General features: G+C 47.1%; 1 protein-coding gene and 2 long non-coding RNA genes across 4 annotated transcripts in view; 1 reads left to right on the plus strand and 2 right to left on the minus strand.

Annotated features, from left to right (window-relative positions):
* The window catches only part of ABL1 (ABL proto-oncogene 1, non-receptor tyrosine kinase), a 263,258-nt gene that overhangs the window by 139,330 nt on the left and 99,473 nt on the right, over positions 1 to 24,455 (plus strand). The window lies entirely within an intron of this gene.
* Positions 1,710 to 24,064, minus strand: LOC143821356 (uncharacterized). Its single transcript, XR_013225777.1, has 4 exons — positions 23,413 to 24,064; positions 2,162 to 2,248; positions 1,923 to 2,042; positions 1,710 to 1,791 (listed from the first exon to the last, which is right to left on the minus strand). It is a non-coding gene; the product is annotated as an uncharacterized LOC143821356 (long non-coding RNA).
* Positions 7,695 to 18,810, minus strand: LOC143821357 (uncharacterized). Its single transcript, XR_013225778.1, has 5 exons — positions 18,724 to 18,810; positions 16,560 to 16,726; positions 9,039 to 9,092; positions 8,821 to 8,887; positions 7,695 to 8,205 (listed from the first exon to the last, which is right to left on the minus strand). It is a non-coding gene; the product is annotated as an uncharacterized LOC143821357 (long non-coding RNA).

Here is a 24,455-nt window from a genome sequence, read left to right on the forward strand (position 1 = left end):
TTGCAGCATGCCTCAGCCATAGGCCTTCTGCAGTACTGTAGCCACTACTTTGGGAGCATGCTGTGTGGTTCAGGTTGTATGCTTGCTCCTTTTTCACTATTTTCTGCTCTTGTCCACAGAGACACAGATGCCAGGGATGGGGCCCCTCGAGTCTCCAGCAGCGGTGGACGAGGACAGTGATTCTGGGGCATCAACAAACGTTGGTAAGTATCAGTTGCAATAAGGGGGGGGGGTTAACTGCTTTGTGCTTTTCTGTTTGTGCAGGGCAGCAGCACTGCTAAGAGACAGAAGAGAGTCCCTCTACGTTGCTGCTTTAGGGTTTGAAGCTTGCTTTGCCACACTTTGGTCCTAGATCTTTTTTTTCCCTTCTTCGCAGATTTCATACCCGGGACGCAGGAGGAGGAGGAGCGTGGGGTGGCTGGACCTCCTGCCCAGCGCAGGCGGATACAGATCCAAGATGGTGAGCGTGCATGAACTGTTCCTTTCGAGCCATGGTTGCAGGACAATGTCGCAAGCCACTAACCGTGTGCTCCCTTTTCATTGTTGTGAGTCTTGCTGTGAAAGTAGGCAAAGGAAGAAGCCCACCATGGGCAAACAAACACTAACCATGTGCTCCCCGGTCATTGTTTAGAGTCTTGGTTTAACAATATGTAACCAAAAAAGGCCACCATGTGCACCAGGGTGGGTTTTGACTGTCTCGATGGTACTAACAGTTCTGTTTCTCATTTTTTGCCAACAGAGGTCCTTTCAGATGACGATGAGCCAGCCCTGGGTCCAGCCGGCTCACCACCTAGAGGTGCTCTCCAAGCAGAGGAGAGGCTTGTGAGGGAACGCGGCAGGCTGAGGCGCGTCTCCATCTTAACTGGCGTTGGAGAAAGGATCCTCGAGCACTGCCAGGAGGAGTCCAGGCGTGCCGCTGCCGCAGACCAAGCAATGCTCTCCCTTGTGGCCCAGGAGGGGAAAAAATTGCGGGCAATCCTTAGGGAGTCAAACCAATCCCTACGCGAAAGCGTGGAGGAGGTGAGACTGATAAGGAGACTGATGGAGAGGGCGGTCGTGGTAATGGAGACGGCCAACCCTCCTCAGATTACCGTACACGCCCCCCCCACCCACACCTACACCACCACCTCCAGCACCCACCCCACCGACCCCGTCTCAGAATGCCTCGACCCAAACTAGAAGGAGGACTGTTCTCGGGAAGAGAATAATAAAACCCGCGGACAAGTTCTCCCCCTCCTAGTTTGGGCCAGTTTGTCTATTTAACTTTATCTGTGTTTGCTGTTGTTTGTTAAATAAAGTTTATATTTTTGACTCTGTCTCTGTGTACCCTCTCTAGTGATTGTGTCTATTCTGGTACTGTTGTGTGGGGTGGAGGTTGGAGGGGTGTCAGTTAAAGGTGTTTTAGGAGTGTGGGGTGAAAGGTGTGCGAGTGTAAGGAGTCACACTGGAGTCTTTTTCAGAAAATTTGCAACAACATTTTATTTTATTTTAAAAAACAGTTCAACAGGGGAAAAAAATTAGGGAATGTAACTTGGACCCCCCCCCCCCCACCACCCTCCAGGAAAGCCAACTTTTTTAAAACAAATTTATATATTTAACAGGGATAGAAAATTAGGGAATGTAACTTGGACCCCCCCAACACCCCCCACCCCAAAACACAAACAGAAAACAAAACTCAGGTCCCACTGCCCCCCTCACCAGCCCCTTCCATCTCCCTCACTCTCCTGCACAACCGTCCCATGGTTCCCCTGACTTTGCGGCGGAAGAGGTCTTCGTCCTCCTTCTTCTTAACTGTGTGGGGAGGGAGAAAAAGTACACATTAATGACAAACATATTTTCCAATCTGGAGTTTACATGGATACACTTTTTAGTGGCCTTAGCCACAGTGTGAGAAGAGTTGGGCAGTGGGGAACATAACCTACGTTCTTCCGCCTCCCTCTGCTGCCTTTGCCTCTCCATCTCCCCTTTTAGGTCAGCCACTTCTGCCTCTAAGGATGTCACCCTGGCCTCCATGGCACGCAGCCTTGCCTCCATAGTTTCTGCTATAGAAATCAAATAAAGAATTCAATCACACTTCAAATGGAAGCATCACAGCAGGCTCCCTTATGGCTCCATGGGGGTACACACACATGGGTCTCCCTAAAAGACATAAAACTCTCACCTGCAGCCTGTCCCGAGGTGGAAGGTCCCTCTTCCTCCCCTTCGTCACGCTCAGGTAATTTTGCTAGCTTGGATGGTGATTGTGTAGCTGGGCAAAGAAAAAGAGAAATCATAAGTAAAAGCACACAAACCAGAGATGAAACACAGCTGATGGCCACACCACAATCAGAGTCAAAGCGCATTACCAAAGTGGTTCTACAGTACTGGCGGGCTAAGTCAGAGGGGGTTGACAGCATCTTAATACTTTCTCGAATTTCATTGGGGACAGTAGGGGAAAGAGGCATCTAGACATTCCATGCATGCTTAAGGGTAAAACACAACAAGGGCAGCACTCACCCATATGCCTCCTCATCTCCAGGGGGGGCTTCCCAGCCTTCTCCCATATCTTGACCATCAGGTCGTGGAAGACCGTTCTCCCACTTGGCTGCGGGACCCCCCCCCCCCACTGTTCTAGACTGTTTAGGAAGTCTAGCTTCACCCTCTTAAATTTCGTCCGGACCTGCTCCCAGGTCCGGACGTAGCCCCTCTCCCTCAGCTTTGATGCCAACACCAGGTAAGCACCCTTGGTGTGGCAGTGGGTGCTGGCCATAAGGCGGCCAACACTTTTTGATTGGAGAACAAGCTCCAGAAGTGCCTCAGCCTCGGCGCGCTGCCAGAAGGAGCCCTTCCGTGGCTTCGGCATCTTCGGAATGACAGTTAGGGAACGAACATGCGTTTCTCCGAACGACCACCCCTATTTTAAATGTATCAAAGCTGCCCACCAATGAAATTATTCCTTGGAACATAAGTGGATTGATCCTCCGGTTTGACAGGGGTCGCCAATACTTCCTGGCTACCCGCCTCCCCAAACTTTCCCTGTTCAGCGCTTCCGTATTGTGTTTGTCAATTTCAGCGGGGAGTTAGCATTTAGGGCTGTCAAAGTGCCTTTGGACCAGAGAATCCCCGTTTTTTTGCTGGCTAAGTAGACAAACCACACAAGACAAGGTTAAACAAAGAACATAAAACTTTATTCAACACCAGAGTAGAAAAAACAATCAAACATGCCTCCTGTTTCTGTAGATGTGGGTGGCTATAGCGTCCCGAACCTTGCACCCCTCCGCATAGATCCTTTTTTTCCTTGCTTCAGGGATGTCTTGTGTGTCCTCAAGGACTACAGGAGCAGGTTCATCCACAGGGAAGGGGATGTTATGTCCCTTGTCCTCGCAGATGTTGTGCAAAATGACACATGCGATGATCAGCGGAGTCACGTTGTCTATATGCACATGGAGTCGAGACATCAAGCAACGGAACCGTGACTTCAAACGTCCAAAGGCACGCTCCACTACATTCCTTGCCCGGGAGTGACTGAGGTTGTAGTGGCTCTGCACGTCTGTCCTTGGCCGCTTATAGGGAGTCATGAGCCAGCGGCGTAATGGGTAGGCTCCGTCCCCGAGCACCAACGCCGGCACACGCACGCCCTCAATGGTGGCGGTGGGGTTTCCTGGAACAAAGACCCCTTCGTCCATGGCTTTCCTGAGGTTAGATTCCCTGAAAACAAGGGCATCATGCCTCTTGCCACTCCACCCCACCTCGGCATCGATAAACCATCCGGAGAAGTCCACAGTTCCTTGCAAGAGAACAGAACAAAAGTCCTTCCTGTTCCCGTACTCCTTTATGCTTCCCCCGGGTGCACGGATAGGGATGTGGCTTCCATCGACGGCCGCAAAACAATGCGGGAATCCAAGCCTGGCAAACCCGTCCATACTCTGGAATAAGGGGAAAAAACCATGGCATGTTAGCGTGGGGTGCATCGCGTGTTTGTTGCTCACCTGTCAAACAAGAAAAAAAAATTTAAAGGGAAAAGGGCATAGAATGACACTCACCGCTCCAAGGCGGTCTCCGAGGCACACCACTTTGCTGAACAATTCCGCCTCCATGGCTAGGCAGAACTCCCTAAGGATATCGCCAACCGTTGTGACTCCGAGTCCGAATTGCTGGGCTACTGTCCGGAAGTACTGAGGGGTGGCCAAGTACCACAATGCGGCTGCCACCCTTTTTTCCACTGGCACGGGGCGCCGCATGCCAGTGACTTGCCTTTCCATGCGGCCACGTAGAGCCTCCACGAGTTCAAAAAATGTTCCCCTAGACATTCTAAAGTTGGCAATCCAGTGGTCATCATCCCAGCGAGACCACACAAAATTTTCCCACCAGTCAGAGGATCTTTCGTCCACCCAGAACTGTCTGGGGAACCGGACCTCTGCCAGAGCTTGCCAGTGCTTCTTTGCCGCCATGGTTGCCCGTAGAGAACGTCTTCTACTGGTGGTCATCGTTCCGGCAATACGTTCTCGGTAGTCCTCGATAGCAGCCCTCCTATGCCGCACGGTGGTATGGATACGCTGAACTACCGCAAGCATCTGAGCCAACAATTGATAAATAATCCTCTCCATTGCAACGTTAACCTGTGCTGCGGGCAGTAGGCTACGCAAACAAAGAGTGAGGCCGACCACGTGTCTGCCTAGGTGCATATAAGCAGGTAACCTGTGGGCGTGTACTGTGGGCGGGGATTAACCTATCAAAGATATCAATGCATCAACCTCTGGTTCATAGAAAACAATAGAAAACCCTTTCCAACGGCGCCAATGATTTAACGATGATGCATTGCTACGGGGTTTCCTGGTTTTTTTTTTTAAAAAAGGGAACCCCACCAATTTCGGCTTTAGGGTCGAGGTCAAAGGTGTGCCTGCAGTTTGATTGACGGGCACGGGAGGCCAGAAGCGCTAAAAAGGGACATCCTCTGTAGCGATAAGACGGAGACCGGAAGCCTGTGGGTTACGAAAGTGACGAGAAGTGAAAGTGCTAAATTCCACAAAAAACGCAGCTGTGCGTTACGGGCACAGCTAGTTACATTTCGCTAGTTAAAGTAGCGATTTCGCAAACCGCAACCAAATAGCCACTTTGAGCTCTGTGCGAAATGGCCCCATGTCTTGCAACCACAATCTTTCCCAAGTAGCTAAATTAATTGAGTGACCAATGTCCTTAGCCCATTGAACCATCACTTCCTTAACTGTCTCTTCTTCCATGGACCAACAACTCTCAACAGCTGCTGATTCTCAACAGCTAGGACATTTCAGCATTCATTTGGGGTTTTGGTGTTTACAAAGATACGGGTGTTCACTGCAGCACACGTGATTTCATAGGCCACCTTCGTGCACCAAAACCTTCCATATTCCAAGGAAAGTTAATCTGTTGTCGCCTTCCAGATTGGAGGAGAAAAAAGCAACACGTCTTTATTGAACTGATAGTTGGATCAAAATGTAGCTGAGGCCCTTTCACTTTTGTTCTGCCATCTTCTGTTGTCTATGCTCTGCTGCTGTAATCACAAGACAATTCTGGCAGACAAAAGCCACCCATTGTACAGGAGAACCATGGCAAACGAAATCCGTATTTCTTGTGCTAGTACTTTGTGTTTGAGGGCTGAAAGTACAAGTGAGCTATTTATTAAAAAAGAAAACAGAATTCCACCCTGGAACCTGCATCCCTTTGAACCCCTGGTGGGCAGCTGCTGTGTTGCCCCCCAGTGTTCTCAGGAAAGGGAATTGTGCCTTCTTTTGCCATTTGCCTTTGTTGATCATTGTTTCCCCTCAGATTCCCCCCTGTTAACCACTTTCTGAAAGACATGGCCATCTGCTCTGCAGCCCCAACAAGAGCCCTTTAATAACTTGCATTGTTTGTTCCCAAGAGATTTAAAAAAAAAACATTCAAAGCATTTGAAGAATGAATGGATCCAGGCAAGCACTTTTTCTTCTATGGAATATTCATTGTCAGAGAAGAAGAGGTTTATAAAACCCTGCTTTCCCCTTCTTGGAGGAGTCCCAAAGTGGCTGACAAACCCCTTTCCCTTCCTCTCCCCACTACAGACACTCTGTAAGGGAGGTGGGGCTAAGAGAGCTCTAAAAGAACTGATCTGTGAGAACAACCCTAAGAGTACTGTGACTGGCCCAAAGTCACACAGTTGGCTTTATGTGGCAGAGGAGTGAGGAATCAAAACTGGTTCTCCAGATTAGAGTCTACTGCTCTAACCACTGCACCACACTGGAAATTGGGAGTTGATGGTTGCAGAGGTCTCTTTTGGGGTAGAAACTAGTAGTTTTGTTTTGTTTCTAAATCTGAAGCTGTTTGGGCAACAATCAGTTATAGTGTGCCCTAGCCAGATTGTATACTTCCCATGAGCTTTATTGCTGAGTTGTCTGTTATTCTAAAAACCAGCCCTGTAAGGTAGGCCAGAATGATTATATTGACAAGTTAGCTCCTGAATTGTGTCTGGGAAGGTATGCAGTGAGTTCCTTTGCTTGAATGCAGAAGTGCTGCACTTTGGAGCTGGGACAGGCATCCCCAGAACAATCCAATAAAGAGTTGATGCAGGGGGAAGGGTTAACACCATCTATGCTGCAGTTTGAGCATCCATCCCCTAGTCCCAGTTTTCTCCCCTCCTAGGATTTTTTGACCCCTCTGCAGCACAAGTAGACCTTGAGAGGGATGTTTATGGGATCTGAAAGAGATACTTTCTCCTCCAGTTCACCACCTCTAAAATACATGTTAAGTTATGAAGGTGGTTCTGTTTGGCTAGTCAGGGCCACCCACCTTGCTGCCAATGAGAGAGGGTCTGAGAGCAGCTTTCTTCAGGCCACCCACTGAGTTTGTGGCAGAGGTAAGTGTCCAGGGATCTAGAACTGAGCACCACTAGGGCACCCTTGCCAGTCCACCCACAGTCCCGTGTGTCCTTAAGCCATCTTGCCTGCTGGGTCAGAATGCGGTTTGAAGATCCTGATGGCAGGGAAGAGGCATTCACAGAACACAGGGCCTCAGCCCAGTTTTGGCACAGGGATTTGTACTGAGACTCTTCAGAGTGTTCTGGGGACATTGATGTGTTTCTGCACTACTTCCTGGGGCGGGGTAGTGGGGGACCTGCACCCCTTTGAAGATGGCCTGCCTGCCTGCCTGCCTGCCTGTGCTGGGCCTCCCTGCTGCCCTTTGGTGTGGTGACAGCTCCTTTGCTCAGAGATGCACAGGACAGCCTCTTGGGGGGGGGGGGGGAGGAGATAGGGGCAGCCAGCAGCATTCGGCTGGATTCTTCTTCTGGCCAAATGTTTTGTTTTGTTAACCTTTGGGCCAAATGGACGGTAATTAAATATGGGTTGGGGAGGGAATGAAAACTCTGGTTCTTGATTTATTCCCTAATAATTTTGCAGCTGCTGTTTGGGAGCCAGGCATGGTGAGCAGCCTTTCGTGGGAGGACTTCTACCTGCAAGGGCCAGTGGCTGCATGCAGTTTCTTCCCGCTGCCCCGAGGAGTCCAGTCTTTGTTGCAGCCCTTCAGCCTGCTTGTTCCCCCACCCCACCCCACCCCTTTCCTTTCTGCTGGGTCCTCCTCCTCCTCTGCTGTAACTTGACACCATAGGCCTGGTTCTGGTTTGGGGGGAAAGGCTTGTATTAACTCTTTCCTTCCCAATGGCAGCTGAGGGTACTTCTCATCAACCAGTGCTGCTGTGCTCTTCAGTGTTTGGGGCGGTGGGGGGGGGGGCTGACTGCTGGTCCTCTTGAAGACACATGGGCTGCCATGAGGAGCTCGAGCATCACCGGCCCCCTTGGGCTCTTTGCGGCCTCCCTTAACAGATATGGCACTTTACATTGTAGCATCCTTAAAATAGAGACTCTCCATGCCCCCTCCCCTCCCCAGGAGTTTGCACTCAAAATTGGGACCAATGGATGCAAAGGAGAGTGGGGGCATTAGTTGAATCCTCCATGTCTTTAATGGGGAGCAGTTCCTTGCTTTCTGGACTAGACTGGAAAGTGGAAGAATCCTACAAAGAAGGCTTTGCAAGCAGGTAGTGGGGTTGAACTGAAGTGTCAAGGAGGTCTCAGTTTAAAAGGAGGACACAATGACAGCCATGAGAGGAGGGAGTTAGGGCAGGAGGAGCTCCACTTGCACTTTAGGTGCTCTTTATCCAGATGTCCAGCGTGACATGGAAGCTTGCTGGGTGACCTTGGTGTAGTCATTCCTCTCATCCTGGGCAATTTATAAAGCATAAGTATGGCAGTCTTAAAACAAAGACATTTCTAAGGAAAATGTCAATATGGGACCACTGAATATGAGCGCATTCACAAGTTCAAAACAAGGGACCCTCCCTCTAGGGCTGAATAAGGACTCAGGATTTCTGTGTCACTCTAATTGCAATTTGGTTGATTCCACTGTGCATGGTCCCTTTGCATTCTTTCCAAGCATTCTTTATGGCAGAGGGAGAAGAAGAGTTGGTTCTTATATGCCGCTTTTCCCTACCCGAAGGAGGCTCAAAGCGGCTTCTATCTGCAAAGCGGCTTCTATCTTCCTATTCCTCTCCCCACAACAGACACCCTATGGGGTGGGTGAGGCTGAGAGAGCGCTGATATCACTGCCCGGTCAGAACAGTTTTATCAGTGCCGTGGAGAGCCCAAGGTCACCCAGCTGGCTGCATGTGGGGGAGCGCAGAATCGAACCTGGCATGCCAGATTAGAAGTCCGCACTCCTAACCACTATACCAAACTGGCACCCCTCCCTTCTTCCGGCTGGGCCAAAAGGACTTGAATCTCAGCTGCTGCACTACTGTGGCTGTTGAAGGGAGTTTTGTCTCTCAGAAGCTCATACCTTGAAACTCCGGTTGGTCTCTCAGGTGCTGCGGGGTTCAAATCTAACGGTTCTACTGCAGTCAGCCCTACATGAAAAGGATGGGGAAAGCTTGCCTGCTATTCCTGAAAATTGGCATGCATGGAAAGGCATTCCTCTCCCACCCCGCAGGTTTTTGGCTTGCCCTGCGGCTCATGGAGACCATCGAATATGCTTAACCACCCTCTCCCTGGAAGTACCTGTTGTCCTCAGCTGAAGTTCTGTAGATGGCTTGATATTCATAAAAGAGAAGGCTGTAAATAACCATGCCAAAAAAAGGGGGGGGTGAGAACAAAATCCGTATCACACCTCTTTATAGGACCAACCAAATCAACAGAACATTGTTAGGCTGGAGGTCACAAATTTTTAAAAGAGAGAGAAGTCAGAAGCAGATTTTTCAGGCCTTAATGTCAAGTCTTAATCTTACAAACCCAAGTTTGGATTAACAAGCTAAGAGGTAGAGTGCCTGTAATGGTGGATGGATATGAACTGTTCAGAAAAAACAGAATAGATCGAAGAGGTGGAGGAGTGGCACTGTATGTGAGGAAGGTGCTTACCTGTCAGGAAATTCTAGTGAAGGAGAGCATATCTACAGTGGAAAGCATCTGGGTGAAAATAAGCGAGGGGAAAACAAACAGTGTGGTGGTTGGTGTCTGCTACCGACCACCTGACCAACGAGAGGATGTGGATGCTGCACTTTGTGAGCAGCTTGAGAAAATATCCAAGCGGCAGGACCTTGTCATCATGGGTGACTTCAATTTCCCAGATGTGTGCTGGGAAACAAACTCTGCGAAGCGTCCTCAGTCATGCAACGTTCTGACCTGCCTGGCTGACAATTTCATTTATCAAATGGTAGATGAACCCACAAGAGGTTGTGGGACTTAATACTGACCAACAGGCAAGAGTTGGTGGATGAGGTGAAGGAGGTGGGGACCCTAGGGGGAAGTGACCATGTCCTCATAGAATTCCTTTTGAGATGGGGAGCCAAGGAAGCTTGTAGCCAGACGCGGATGTTGGATTTTCGTAGGGCAAACTTTAATAAACTCAGAGACATGATGAGTGTCATACCATGGATGAGAATGCTGGAAGGGAAGGGAGCATGTGAAGGGTGGGCGCTACTCAAACAAGAGCTATTGCATGCTCAATCAATGACTATCCCAGAAAGACGAAAACACTGCAGGAGCTCTAAGAAGCCTATTTGGATGAACAGAGAACTTCAAGAGGAACTAAGAAAGAAAAGGAAAATGTTCAGGAAATGGAGGGAAGGACAGAGCTCTAAAGAAGAGCACCTACAGGTTACTAGGCACTGTAGATCAATCATCAGAAAGGCCAAAGCTGAGAGTGACTAAGATTGGCCAGGGAAGCCCATTGTAACAAGAAAAGATTTTTCAGTTATGTGAGGAGCAAACGTAAAGTAAAGGAGGCAATAGGTCCACTGTTGGGTGCGGATGGACAAACTCTAACGGAAGATGCAGAGAGAGCAGAAAGGATTAGTGCCTATTTTACATCTGTTTTTTCCCACAGGTCAAAGTGTTTAGGCACATCTAGAGATGGCCGTAGCCAAAGGATAGTGTCTGGGTGGCAGGTTAACATGGATAGAGAGGTTGTCGAGAGGCATTTAGCTTCACTGGATGAGTTCAAATCCCCTGGTCCGGATGAAATGCACCCGAGAGTACTCAAAGAACTTTCCAGAGAACTTGCACAGCCCTTGTCCATCATCTTCGGAACCTCTTTAAGGACTGGAGATGTCCCGGAGGACTGGAAGAGAGCAAATGTTATTCCAATCTTCAAAACAGGGAGGAAGGATGACCCGGGGAACTACAGACCAGTGAGTCTGACCTCTGTTGTGGGGAAGATAATGGAGCAGATATTAAAGGGAGCGGTCTGCAAACATCTGGAGGACAATTTGGTGATCCAAGCAAGTCAGCATGGATTCGTCTCCAACAGGTCCTGCCAGACCAACCTAGTTTCCTTTTTTGACCAAGTAACAGGTTTGCTGGATCAGGGAAATTCAGTTGATATCATTTACTTGGATTTTAGTAAAGCTTTTGACAAGGTTCCCCATGATGTTCTGATGGATAAGTTGAAGGACTGCAATCTGGATTTTCAGATAGTTAGGTGGATAGGGAATTGGTTAGAGAACCGCACTCAAAGAGTTGTTGTCAATGGTGTTTCATCAGAATGGAGAGAGGTGAGTAGCGGGGTACCTCAGGGCTCGGTGATCGGCCTGGTACTTTTTAACATATTAATTAATGATCTAGATGAGGGGGTCGAGGGACTACTCATCAAGTTTTCAGATGACACCAAATTGGGAGGACTGGCAAATACTCCGGAAGATAGAGACAGAGTTCAACGAGATCTGAACACAATGGAAAAATGGGCAAATGAGAACAAGATGCAATTTAATAAAGATAAGTGTAAAGTTCTGCATCTGGGTCAGAAAAATGAAAAGCATGCCTACTGGATGGGGGATACCCTTCCAGGTAACACTGTGTGTGAACGAGACCTTGGGGTACTTGTGGATTGTAAACTAAACATGAGCAGGCAGTATGATGCAGCGGTAAAAAAGGCAAATGCCATTTTGGGCTGTATCAACAGAGGCATCACATCAAAATCACAGGATGTCATAGTCCCATTGTATACGGCACTGGTCAGACCACACCTGGAGTACTGTGTGCAGTTCTGGAGGCCTCACTTCAAGAAGGACATAGATAAAATTGAAAGGGTACAGAGGAGAGCGACGAAGATGATCTGGGGCCAAGGGACCAAGCCCTATGAAGATAGGTTGAGGGACTTGGGAATGTTCAGCCTGGAGAAAAGGAGGTTGAGAGGGGACATGATAGCCCTGTTTAAGTATTTGAAAGGTTGTCACTTGGAGGAGGGCAGGATGCTGTTTCTGTTGGCTGCAGAGGAGAGGACACGCAGTAATGGGTTTAAACTTCAAGTACAATGATATAGGCTAGATATCAGGAAAAGAATTTTCACATTCAGAGTAGTTCAGCAGTGGAATAGGCTGCCTAAGGAGGTGGTGAGCTCCCCCTCACTGGCAGTCTTCAAGCAAAGGTTGGATACACACTTTTCTTGGATGCTTTAGGATGCTTAGGGCTAATCCTGCGTTGAGCAGGGGGTTGGACTAGATGGCCTGTATGGCCCCTTCCAACTCTATGATTCTATGATTCTATGATTATTTGGGCTAAAAGACATCTCTCCTATAAAGCACCTTGGACAGCAGGTCCTGGCTGGATTTCAGAGAAATAATACCAAGGAGAAACATAGAAATGGAAAGGGTCATATAGTGTAACCCCCTGCACAATGCAGTAAATGCAAATGCACAGCATCCCGCAGTGACCCCTGCTCACTGAAGGGAAGGTTCTGCAAAAGGTGGACCCACCAACACATTCAGCACAAGGTAATGGTCATAGTTGCCATTTTCTGGGCCAGATGCACTTATGTAGCCATGTACCTGTCACACCCTTCCTTCTCATTGCACTGGCTGGTTGACTCTTGCTTCAGCATCCGTCTGTTCCTTACATTTTTGACCTGCTTGCCTGGGTTGGCACAGTCCCCAACAGGTGAGAGTTTTAGTTTTTCTCCCAAGGGTACAAAGAAATGGGTACTGGTAATTGGGGATTCCCTGCTGAGAGGCGCAGAGGCCGAACTGTGTAGACCAGACTTGTCTCGAGAGGTGTGCTGCCTACCTGGTGCATGGATCAGCTGGACAGGCTCATCAAGCCCCCAGATCATTACCCCTTCCTTCTCATCCATGTAGGAACAAATAAAACTGCCCAGCAGAGCATGGAACATATTAAGAAAGACTTTGTGGATCTGGGGGGAAAGATAAAGGACCTGGGAGCACAGGTTGTATTTTCATCAGTCCTTCCAGTAAGTCATGGCGTAGGAAGAGAGAGAAAAATCAAGCAAGAAAATGACTGGCTATGTCAATGGTGTCAACTGGGACAATTTGGATTTCTGGATCATGGTCTACAATGTCAGTATGAGGGGCTATTATCAGGAAATGATGTGAACCGCACAAGGAATAGAAAAAGTGTTTTTGGGAAAACCCTTGCACAGCTGGTGAAGATGGCTTTAAACTAAACACATAGAGGGTGTGAGAATCTGGTGTGATGGCAAGAACTGAAGATGAGATGATCGCAAATCTACAGGGAATGTTACATGAGCAGGGATCTACTAGCTTACAAGGAAGTCTTGAGGCACACAAAGGATGGATTACGATGTCTCTACACTAATGTACAGAGTATGGGAAACAAGCAGGAAGAAATAGTAGTCATAATAGAGAAAGGGGGCTATGACCTATTAGGAATAACAGAAACTTAGTGGGATAATACTCACAACTGGAATACTAGAATCGAGGGGTAGAATCTATTCAAAAGGAATAGACAAGAAAAGAAGGGGGGAAGTGTAGCAGTATATGCTAAGAATCTTTATACTTGTGAAGAAATACTGATACCTGAGCATGAAAGTTCAGTTGAGTGTATTTGGGTAAATATAAAAGGGGTAGGAAAAGAGCCTCTTGTGGCGCAGAGTAGTAAGGCAGCAGAAATGTTGTCTGAAAGCTCTGCCCATGAGGCTGGGAGTTTAATCCCAGCAGCCGGCTCAAGGTTGACTCAGCCTTCCATCCTTCCGAGGTCGGTAAAATGAGTACCCAGCTTGCTGCTGGGGGGTAAACGGTAATGACTGGGGAAGGCACTGGCAAACCACCCCGTATTGAGTCTACCATGAAAACGCTAGAGGGCATCACCCCAAGGGTCACTCCAAGGAGTAGGAAATGAGAGTGGTATTATTGTGGGGGTCGGCTAGACCACCAAGCCAGAGGACTTCCATGAGATACCGCTAGACCAAATTACAGTTTTCAAAGGGGGGGGGGCAGTGAATTCAATTACCCAGATATCTGTTGGAAGACCAAATCTGCTAAAACTACAAACTCCATCAAATTCTTAACTTGTCTTGCCGATAGCTTCATTTCCCAGAAAGTAGAGGGGCTCTGCTATTTTAAACTTGATTCTCAACAGTAGGGAAGAACTAGTAGATGAGGTGGAAATAGTGGGTACACTTGGTAGTAGTGACCATGTGCTTTTGGAATTTTCAATTGTGGGAAAGAGAAGACCTTTACGTAGTCGGACATATAGACAGGACTTCAGGAAAGCCGAATTTAACAGACTTAAAGGTATGTTGGGTAGAGTCTTGTGGTCAGAAAGACTTAAAGAGATGGGAGTCCAAGAGGGCTAGGAATTTCTTAAAAATGAAATACTGAAGGTTCAATCACAAACAATTCCCTTGAGAAGAAAAGATTGAAGGAGCCTAAGGAAGCCAAGGTGGCTCCATTAACAGCTGTCAAATGATCTGAGGAATAAAAAAGAGGTATTTAAGAGATGGAAGGAAAGCCTAATTACCAAGGATGAGTATGAACAAAAACCCAATAACTGTAGGGACAGTGTTAGGAAAGCTAAAGCTAAAACAGCAAAAAAGGCTTCTTTGTTTATATTTCAAGTAAGAAAAAGCGTAGGGACATGGTATGACCACTGCAAGGACAAGAAAGTGAAATTATAACAGACGATGAAGAGAGGGCTGAACTGCTTAACTCCTATTTCTCCTCAGTCTTCTTGTGAGGGAAATAGTGCTCAATGAGGCAGACATGTAACAAAACAGGAAATGGTGGCCTAGGATCAACTGTTGGGGCAGTCCACAAACACCTAGTTCTTTAAATGAAACAAAGTCTTCTGGGCCAGATGAACTGCATCCAAGGGCATTAAAAGAACTTGAAGATGTCATCTCTGAACCTCTGTCTATTCTTTTTTACACTTCTTGGAGAACAGGTGAGGTTCCTGATGATTGGAGGCAGGCAAATGTTGTTCCCATCGAGAAAAGGAAAAAAGAGGATAACTATCAACCTGTCAGCTTAACATCTGTAGCTGGCAAAATTTTGGAACAAATCATCAAACAGTCAGTCCTTGAGCAGCTGGAACAGACAGCTGTGATTTCTAAGACTCAGCACAGGTTTCGCAAGAACAAATCATGTCAGTCCAACCTTATCTCTTTTTTCGAGAAAGTGACTACCTTGCTGGATCAGGGGAATGCCTTGGACATATTTTATCTGGATTTCAGTAAAGCTTTTGATAAGGTTCCACATGATATTCTTGTTTACAAGTTTGTAAAATGTGGTATGGATCCTAATTCTGTCAGGTGGATCGATAACTGGTTGACAAATCATACCCAATGGGTACTTGTTAATGGTTCAGCATCCTCTTGGAGAAGAGTGAGAAGTGGAATTTCCCAGGGATCTGTCCTGGGGCCTATGTTGTTCAACATATTTATAAACGATTTGCATGCGGGTATAGAGGGGATACTTATTAAATTTGCAGACGATACTAAACTGGGAGGGGTAGCAAACATAACCGAAGACAGCAACAGAATACAGGATGATCTTGATAGGGTCGAGAAGTGGGCTAAACTGAATAAAATGAAGTTCAATAGGGACAAGTTTAAAGTTCTGCATTCAGTTAGGAAAAAACAAACTCACCAATACAGGATGGGGGAGACATGTCTTGGCAGTAGTATGTGCGAAAAGGATCTAGGAGTCTTAGTAGACCATACATTGAACATGAATCAACAGTGTGACTGGGTGGCTAAAAAGGCAAATGGGATTTTGGGCTGTATCAAATGGAGTATCGTGTCCAGATCACGGGAGGTGATGGTACCGCTTTACTTTGCTCTAGTTCGGCCTCACTTGGAGTACTGTGTTCAGTTTTGGGCACCCAACCTGAAGATGGATGTAGACAAACTGGACCATGTCCAGAGGAGGGCAACAAAGATGGTGAGGGTTTTGGAGCCCAATATGTATGAGTAAAGGTTGGGGGAACTTGATCTGTTATCCTGGAGAGGAGACAACTGATAGGGGATTTGATAGCCATCTTCAAGTATTTAAAAGGGTGCCATATAGAGGATGAAGCAGAGTTGTTTTCCCTTGCCCTGGAAGGCTGGACCAGAACCAATGGGATGAAATAAATTCAAAAGAAATTCCATCTAAACATCCAGAAGTTCCTGACAGAGTGGTTTTTCAGTTGAACAGGCTTCCTCGGGAGGTGGTGTTTTCTCCATCTTTGCAATTTTTCAAGCAGAGGCTAGATAGCCATCTGACGGAAAGGCTGATTCTTTGAAAGCTTAAGGGGGTGGCAGGTTACAGTGAGTGTCCTGCATAGTGCAGGGGGTTAGACTAGATCACCCATGAGGTTCCTTCCAACTCTATGATTAATCAGCAGCATGGCACACTAATCCGAATTTGATATGGCATCACAACCCAATCCCTCCTTCTTTAAAGTAAAAAACCCCTGCCCTGGTTTGCTCTGCACCACTGCAAATGCAAAGCACCCTGGAGCCAAATGGGGCATTTCTGTCCCTTCTGGGACACCGTAGGCCAGGGAGGAGTAGGACCTAGAAGGACTGAGTCTTCCTTTTGTGCACGACTTAGGATGATGTCTACAGCAAAAAAGGAAAGGTGGAGACGATCCGTGTTCACTTAATATGGGGCACCAACAGCTCTAATCCAAGCCAGGGCTGGGCTGCCATAACTGGGCTTCTTCCTTGTGCATAATCAGTCATAGGGAACTTTTCTCCTTTTCCCATAATACCAGAAATCCCAGGCACCCAGTGAATTTCTTGGGCCATAGATTTAGCGCAAAAAATCCATAAGTAGGGATTTTTACCTTGTGCTCAGTTCCTTGAGATGGTGGAATCAGAGGCCATCTAGTTCATTGATGCAGTTATAACGTTAATACCTGGTGGCTTCCAAGTCTGGGTTGCATAAAGATCCTCCAGCTCACCTGCTCCTGCCCTTCTTTTCTACGCATTCATCTCTTGTTGAACTGAAAACCTGGATGGGATCGGATGAATGTTATGCCAGTATCAATTTAGCAGCATCCTGTCTTAATGCCATTAAAGGTAATCTATATTTCTATCTAACAGCATTCTGTCAACAGTTCTGTTAATGTGATTAAGGTGAAATTCACGTTTGCTGCTCTTTTAGGGGGGATTTTGCCCATTTCCATATTGGCTGGGACACCTTACTTTTCTGGGCTTGTCTTCCTGATGGTGCTGCTCACAGGCATGAAATCATGGGTTCGGGGTGTGTGTCTGTCTCTGGCTTGCTTTGCTTGAGAGCTTCTCAAGGGTGTCTGGTTGGCTGTTCTTGGAGACTACTGGAGAAGATGAATTCTTCATCCCATTTGGGAAAACTGGTACTTCTGATCTTATGATCTTGAACTTTTCATATAGAGCAAGTGGTCAAGTCAGCATATGTTACAACATCACAGGTGAAATGCAAGTGGATCTGTTCTTCAGGTGTGGTTGATTTGAATAAAGACATCACTTCTGCGGTCCTTGTGCAGCTGGCAGCCAATGTATATTTTAAATGCTTGACTTCAGAAGTCTGCTATTGCTGGCCCTGGATTATAGCTCTTTTATGTAGAAAAGGAGGTTTTCAAACGTGCCTTCAACTTCACGTGTGGGAGGTCCACACATCATACAAAGTTGCCTTATGCCAATGTGTTGGCTTATCTAGGTTCAGGATGGTCTCTTCTGCCTCGCAGCCGTTCTCCAGGTCTCCTGCCATGAAGGGTCTTGGCCAACCTCTGCTCCCTGCGGTCTTTCCCACTAGGTCAGAACATGGAACTTTCTGCTTACAAAGCAGGTGCTCTTCCGCTAAGCCGCAGCCCCTCCCTCACTAGACTGGATCACCCAACACTTCTTTCATTGCACTAACCAGCCCAAGGCAGCAGAGAGGGGTTAATCCTCTCCATGGCACTGTTTCTTATAAATCATCCTTCCTTAAGCTCATGCTGGCTAGGAAAAAAAGATGGGGAACAGTATCTTTTTCTTTTCCCTACCAGGGCTAAGAGCTCAGATAACAGTGTGGGGGTTGGGCTGGTTTTTGTTGGCTCAGTGGTGCCAAAGCTGTGTGCTAACACACCTTTTGAATATTAAAGAAAGAAACATTGGGAGTTGCAGCTGCGGATTTCCCACATAATGTATAAATTGACCCTCGGTGTCTTTGACAAAGACTTATGGGTAAAGTTTTAAGAAACTGTTAAAAAGGTAAAGGTAAAGGTCTCCCCTGTGCAAGCACCGAGTCATGTCTGACCCTTGGGGTGACGCCCTCTAGCGTTTTCTTGGCAGACTCAATACGGGGTGATTTGCCAGTGCCTTCCCCAGTCATTACTGTTTACCCCCCAGCAACCTTGTTTACCGACCTTGGAAGGATGGAAGGCTGAGTCAACCTTGAGCCGGCTGCTGGGATCACTCCCAGCCTGGGCAGAGCTTCAGACTGCATGTCTGCTGCCTTACCACCCTGCGCCACAAGAGGCTCAAGAAACTGTTAAGTGCATATAATTTAGTTTGAGCACCTTTGTGTTGAATTCAGATTTAAATGTCAGGTTGTTTTAAAAGAACATCCAATACAACTGCATTAAAAAAATCAATATATACTTTACACATACTGTTTTTGTGTGTGTGTTTTATAGCAGTTGCTGGACAACTTTAGGCAGTGTTCTGGCATCATGCTACTGAGAATATTTTCCTGCATTGTGACTTTGATACAATTCTATCTGGCCCTGGTTGTGTTTCATCAGGTACTGGAGAGTGGCAAAGAACCAAAACTGGAGCTGTGGTCAGCAGAATCCCCAATTCAAATCATGGCTTTGCCCTACTTGCAAGTAGCCTATGCAGATGCTCTCTCTAAACCTCAGCCCGCTATTTGCATTATGGGGATAATAATACTGGCCTACTTTACATGGCCATTTTGAGGATAAGAAGATGGTGTATGTGATTTTCTTTGAACACTGAAAGTGCTATATAAATGCTAAGTGTCCTTACTATTAATGTTAATCTTCCTCTTGATAGAGGTTCTTCAGGAAGTACATTTTTTTCTCAGCGGCCCCTCACCATGGCAGACCTCATAACTGAGCAAGGGAGGAGAGAGAATGTATTAACTCCATAGAATAGCCATCTTTTAATGTATTGGGGATTTTGTGGATTGAGTCCTTTTATTAGTATATTTTATTATTTTATTGTAAACCGCTGCAAGTCTTTGAGAGTGGCGGTATATAAGTCAAAATATTAAAAAATAAACAAATAAATAAACTTCTGTGCACATGTGTTCCTTATCTTTCTCCTAGACTAGATTATGCAGCTCCATAGAGCTTGACTCATCCAAGTGGTAGTTAGTGAGCTCTGATACCCATCCTAGTGCCTGAACCTAAGAATGTAGAGGTTGGCCTATCCGAGAAGTTGCAAACCAACTGACGGAATGCCTGGAAGAAGCTTCGGTCCTAGACCCATCCCAGTCAGGTTTCCGGCCTGGCCATGGGGTAGAGACAGCACTAGTCGTCCTGACGGATGACCTCTGTCGCCAGTTGGACTGAGGTGGGTCGGCACTGCTGATATTACTAGACCTCTCAGCAGCGTTCGACACAGTCGATCACGAGCTTCTAGCTCGCCGCCTCATCGATGCCGGATACGAGAGACTGATATTACTAGACCTCTCAGCAGCGTTCGACACAGTCGATCACGAGCTTCTAGCTCGCCGCCTCATCGATGCCGGATACGAGAGACAGCCCTCCAATGGCTGATCTCCTTCCTCCGGGATCGTGGACAGAGGGTTGCAATAGGAGAGAAAACATCAGACCGCCGACAACTTACTTGTGGAGTCTCACAAGGAGCGGTCCTCTCTCCTATCCTATTCAACATCTTTATGCGCCCTCTTGCACAACTGGTACAGAGGTTTGGGCTGGGGTGTCATCAATATGCCCATGACACTCAGCTCTTCCTCCTGATGGATGGCCGCTCTGACTCCCCCCCAGAAGCATTAGCCAGCTGCCTGGAAGCAGTGACAAGATGGCTCAAGCAGAGTCGCCTGAAGCTCAATCCTTCAAAGACGGAGGTCCTGTGGCTGGGTAGGAAGGGACCATGTGAGGAAGCGCGCCTGCCTGCCCTGGATGGTGTACAGCTCTCTACGGCTGACTCCGCCAGGAACCTAGCTGTGATTCTGGATACTTCCCTTACAATGGAAGCCCAGATCACAAAGGTAGCGTGGCTGGCATTCTACCATCTCCCCCAAGCCAAGCTACTAGCACCCTACCTGGCCCCGGAACACCTAGCCACAGTGATCCATGCGACAGTCACCTCTAGACTGGACTTCTGTAACTCGCTCTATGCAGGCCTGCCCTTAGCCCTGACCCGGAAACTACAGCTGGTCCAAAATGCAGCGGCCAGGATCCTCACAGCAACGTGGAGGTCCCACATCCAGCCCATTCTCCACCAACTGCAGTGGCTGCCAGTTGAATTCTGGATCAGACTAAAGGTTCTGGTAATTATCTTCAAGGCCATTCGCGGTCAGGGCCCAGTGTACCTGAGGGACCGCCTCCCCGCCTATGCCCCCAAAAGAGCTCTGCGCTCCTCCGCCACCAACCAGCTAATGGTTCCTGGCCCTAAAGAAGTCCGCCTGGTCTCGACCAGGGCCAGAGCATTCTCTGTCCTGGCCCCCACCTCGTGGAATGAGCTTCCAGAAGAGATCAGGGCCCTGACGGAGCTTAAACAGTTCCGCAGGGCCTGCAAAAAGGAGCTCTTCCGCCAGGCATTTGGTTGAGACCAGGCACAACCAACAACGAACGAAGGGCCCCCGCTCTTCCCCCTCCCTCCCAGAACTCCACTAGAGTGCTCTGGACCTGTTGTGCCATTTGCACGGTTGCATTGTTATACTGTTACATTATTATTATTGTTATACTATTCACTATACTGTTTTCTGTTACAACCACTGTTATTATTATTATTATTGTATGAGTATTAATGAAGACTGTTCCATGTATTGTTTATATGTTTAATGTAAACCGCCCTGAGCCTCCGGGGAGGGCGGTATAGAAATATAATAAAATAAATAAAATAAATAAAATATTTTTGCGATCTGAGCCTCCATTGAAAGGGAGGCATCAAAGATCACTCCCAAATTTCTGAAACCCAGTGCAGGTATTCTGATACCCAGTGAACCCATCTGGCAGGGGAGACACACTTCCTGATCCCATCCCCTTCTGCCCAGCCACAGGACCTCCATCTTGGAGAGGTTGAGTTTCAGATGACCCTGCCTGAGCCATCCAGCCACTGCTTATAAACAACTGGCTAATGTAACTCGGGAGGGGGAGTCTGGCCAGCTGTTCATCAGGAGGTAGAGCTGGGTGTCATCTACAAATTGGTGACACCCCAGCCCAAAGCCCTGGGCCAGCTGGGCTAGAGGGTACATGTGTGGGGGAGAGAATCTCCCCTTGTGATACCCCACATGGGAACCCAAGAAGAGCCTTTGGATGATTATACAAATCATTGGTTGGCAACTGAATTGACAGCTGAGGAATCACACAGCTAACATCTTTGGCGGAGTTCGGAGGAGGTTTCGGCAGGCACAATACAAACAAAACCGAAAGGACTTTTGGGGTCTGGATTAAACCATAATACTCTGGAAGGAGCCAAGAGAAAGAGCCAGAGGACTCTTGGCTGTTGGCTTTTCACCTGGGGTTCAAGCCGAAGGTTTCACGGAAGTGTAGGATTGTTTGTGGAGCAGATCAGATGAATCAAAGTGGCATGAAGAATGAAGAAGGTTGCGTAGTGACATGTACCATCTGCGGAATGTTTGTCTTTTTACCTTAGGGGGACAATTTTTACAAATGCGGCAAGTGCAAATTAGTGGCTCTGCTGGAGGAGAAGGTCCGGGGATTAGAGAAATGATTGATTACACTGCAGGAGGAGGGAACTCTATCAAAACAAAATCAGTAGTATCTACTACAGGAGGGCAATAATTTGAAGAATGTTACACATAGGATCGCTGCCTTGTTGTGGCAAGGGGGCTTGCATAGTTCAGTGAAGCTATGAGCTATACCATGCAGGGTCACCCAAGACGGACAGGTCATAGTTGAGAGCTCTGACAAAAGGTGATCCACTGGAGAAGGAAATGGCAAACCACTCCAGTATCTTTGCCATGAAAACTCTATGGACAGTTCCAATAGGCATAACGATATGACGCCGGAAGATGAGCCCCTCAGGTCGGAAGGTGTCTGGGGATGCTACTGGGGATGAGCAGACGGCTAGTACGAGTAGCGCCAGAATGAATGAAGCGACTGGGCCAAAGCCGAAAGGACGCTCAATTGTGGAAGTAAATGGTGGCGAAAAGACAGTCCGATGCTGTAAAGATTTTTATTCCATAGGAACCTGGAATGTCAGATCCATGAATCAAGGCAAGCTGGACGTGGTCAAACAAGAAATGACAAGACTGAATATCGACATTTTAGGAATCAGTGAACTAAAATGGACAGGAATGGGTGAATTTAATTCAGATGACCATCAGGTATATTACCGTGGACAAGAATCTCGCAGAAGAAATGGAGTAGCCTTCATAATCAATAAGAGAGTAGGAAAAGCAGTCTTGGGATACAATCCCCAAAATGACAGAATGATCTCAGTTTGAATCCAAGGCAAGCCATTCAACATCACAGTGATCCAGGCCTATGCCCCAACCACTGCTGCTGAAGAGGATGAAGTTGACCAGTTCTATGAAGCCCTACAGCACCTTCTAGAAGCAACGCCAAAAAATGATGTGCTTATCATCATGGGGGATTGGAATGCTAAAGTAGGAAGCCAAAAGATAACCGGGATAACAGGCAGGTTTGGCCTTGGAGTACAAAATGAAGCAGGGCACAGGCTGGTAGAATTTTGTCAAGAGAATACAATGGTCATAGCAAACACTCTTTTCCAACAACCCAAGAGACGACTCTACACATAGACAACACCAGGCGGTCAGCACAGAAATCAGATTGACTATGTGCTTTGCAGCCAAAGATGGAGAAGTTCTACAGTCAGTAAAAACAAGACCAGGAGCCAATTATGGTTCAGATCATCAGCTTCTTGCTTGTATTTGAAAGGGTGCCATATGGAGGATGGAGCAGAATTGTTCTCTCTTGCTCCAGAGGAACAGACCAGAACAAATGGGATGAAATTAATTCAAAAGAAGTTCCTGACAGTTTCTCAGTGGAACGGGCTTCCTAGGGAAGTGGTGGATTCCCCATTTTTGGAAATTTTTAAACAGAGGCTAGATCTGACAGAGAGGCTGATTCTGTGAAGGCAAAGGGGTGGCAGGTTACAGTGGATGAGCAATTGGGATGTGAGTGTCCTGCATAGTGCAGGGGGTTGGACTAGATGACCAATGAGGTCCCTTCCAACTGTATTATTCTATGATTCAATCATTCTATGAATGGATGGTAAACCATCCTAGGGAGAATCTGAATACACCCTAGTAAGGTGACCAGATTGTCCCACTTTTGGAGGGACATCTGGTGGCACCTGACAAATTGTACTTATGTTGAAATGAAAAAATATTTATTACAATACTATTTTTGCGTACTTTGCATTCTATGAAACTTTTTGTTGCTCCATATAGACCAAATATTTAATCAAGAACCCCCCCTCCCCGCCCTCCGGTCAATGGTGTCCCGCTTTGCCAATGTTAAAATCTGATCACCTTACCCTTTGTCCAAGAGGCCCGATGGGAATATCTGTATTCTTGTGAAGGAAAACTGAAAATTCAGATTGGTCCACCCATTCTCAATTTTTCACATTTGGTTTTCGGACTGTGGAAATGGAATGTTCTATCTTGATATCCATCCTAAATTTGCGAGGTCAAGAAGAGAAGTTGGCATTCAAATTAGAAGCTGTTCAAACAATTAGGGCTTCTTACTAATTCCTGTGGAATTCAGTGTGTTAATCTTTGTTGCTCCTCCGCCCCCGCTAGCACTCGAGAGAGCCACTCTTAGCAACCCTGTTCTATCATTCCACTGGAATTCTCCTAGAATTCCGCATTCCAGCATCTGCCGTTCTGGAGAATGCTTCATATTATGGAAGGCAGAAGAGTCCAGAATTGCTCTGTTCCAGCTCTTGTGACACTCCCAACAACATGACTACATGGCAGTTTCCCCAAATTGCCTTACAGTTAGGAGCGGGGTGCAGCTGCCCCCTGTGCTGTTACATAACACTGTTCTAGCTTGTTAAACACCCCCCCCCCTTTTTGCTTTGGCGAAGACATTATTTTAAACTGAGTCGTGATAGAAAGTATGATGGCTCATTGTGTTTTATAAGAACTATATTTCATTTCCCCAAAGGCGGCAGCCATTGAGTGGTTGCAGGGGTGGACACAAGAAAACCAAGCAGATGGATATTCATGTGCCTCTGAGGAACAGTAAAGGTAAAAAAAGATGGCGGACTTGAACTTCTAGGAAAGCAAGAAACAACCAGACTTATGGCACTTTCACACATGCTAGATAATGGCCTTTCTATCCACTTTTAGTATGCTTTAGCATTCATTTCACACAGTAAAATCTGTTTGCAAAGTGCACTGAAAGAAGACTGAAAGTGTATTATTTAACATGTGTGAAAGTATCTTTGGTATGATCATCCTGGTTGGAATGCCAGACTAGGAAAGAAAAGAGTTGCATATAATCCTCTCAGTCAGCATGAAGCTCATTGGGAGACTTTGGACTAGTCAACTCTCTCAGTCTAACCTACCTGACAAG

The sequence above is a fragment of the Paroedura picta genome, chromosome 12 (assembly GCF_049243985.1).
Source record: "Paroedura picta isolate Pp20150507F chromosome 12, Ppicta_v3.0, whole genome shotgun sequence".
NCBI lineage: Eukaryota > Metazoa > Chordata > Lepidosauria > Squamata > Gekkonidae > Paroedura > Paroedura picta.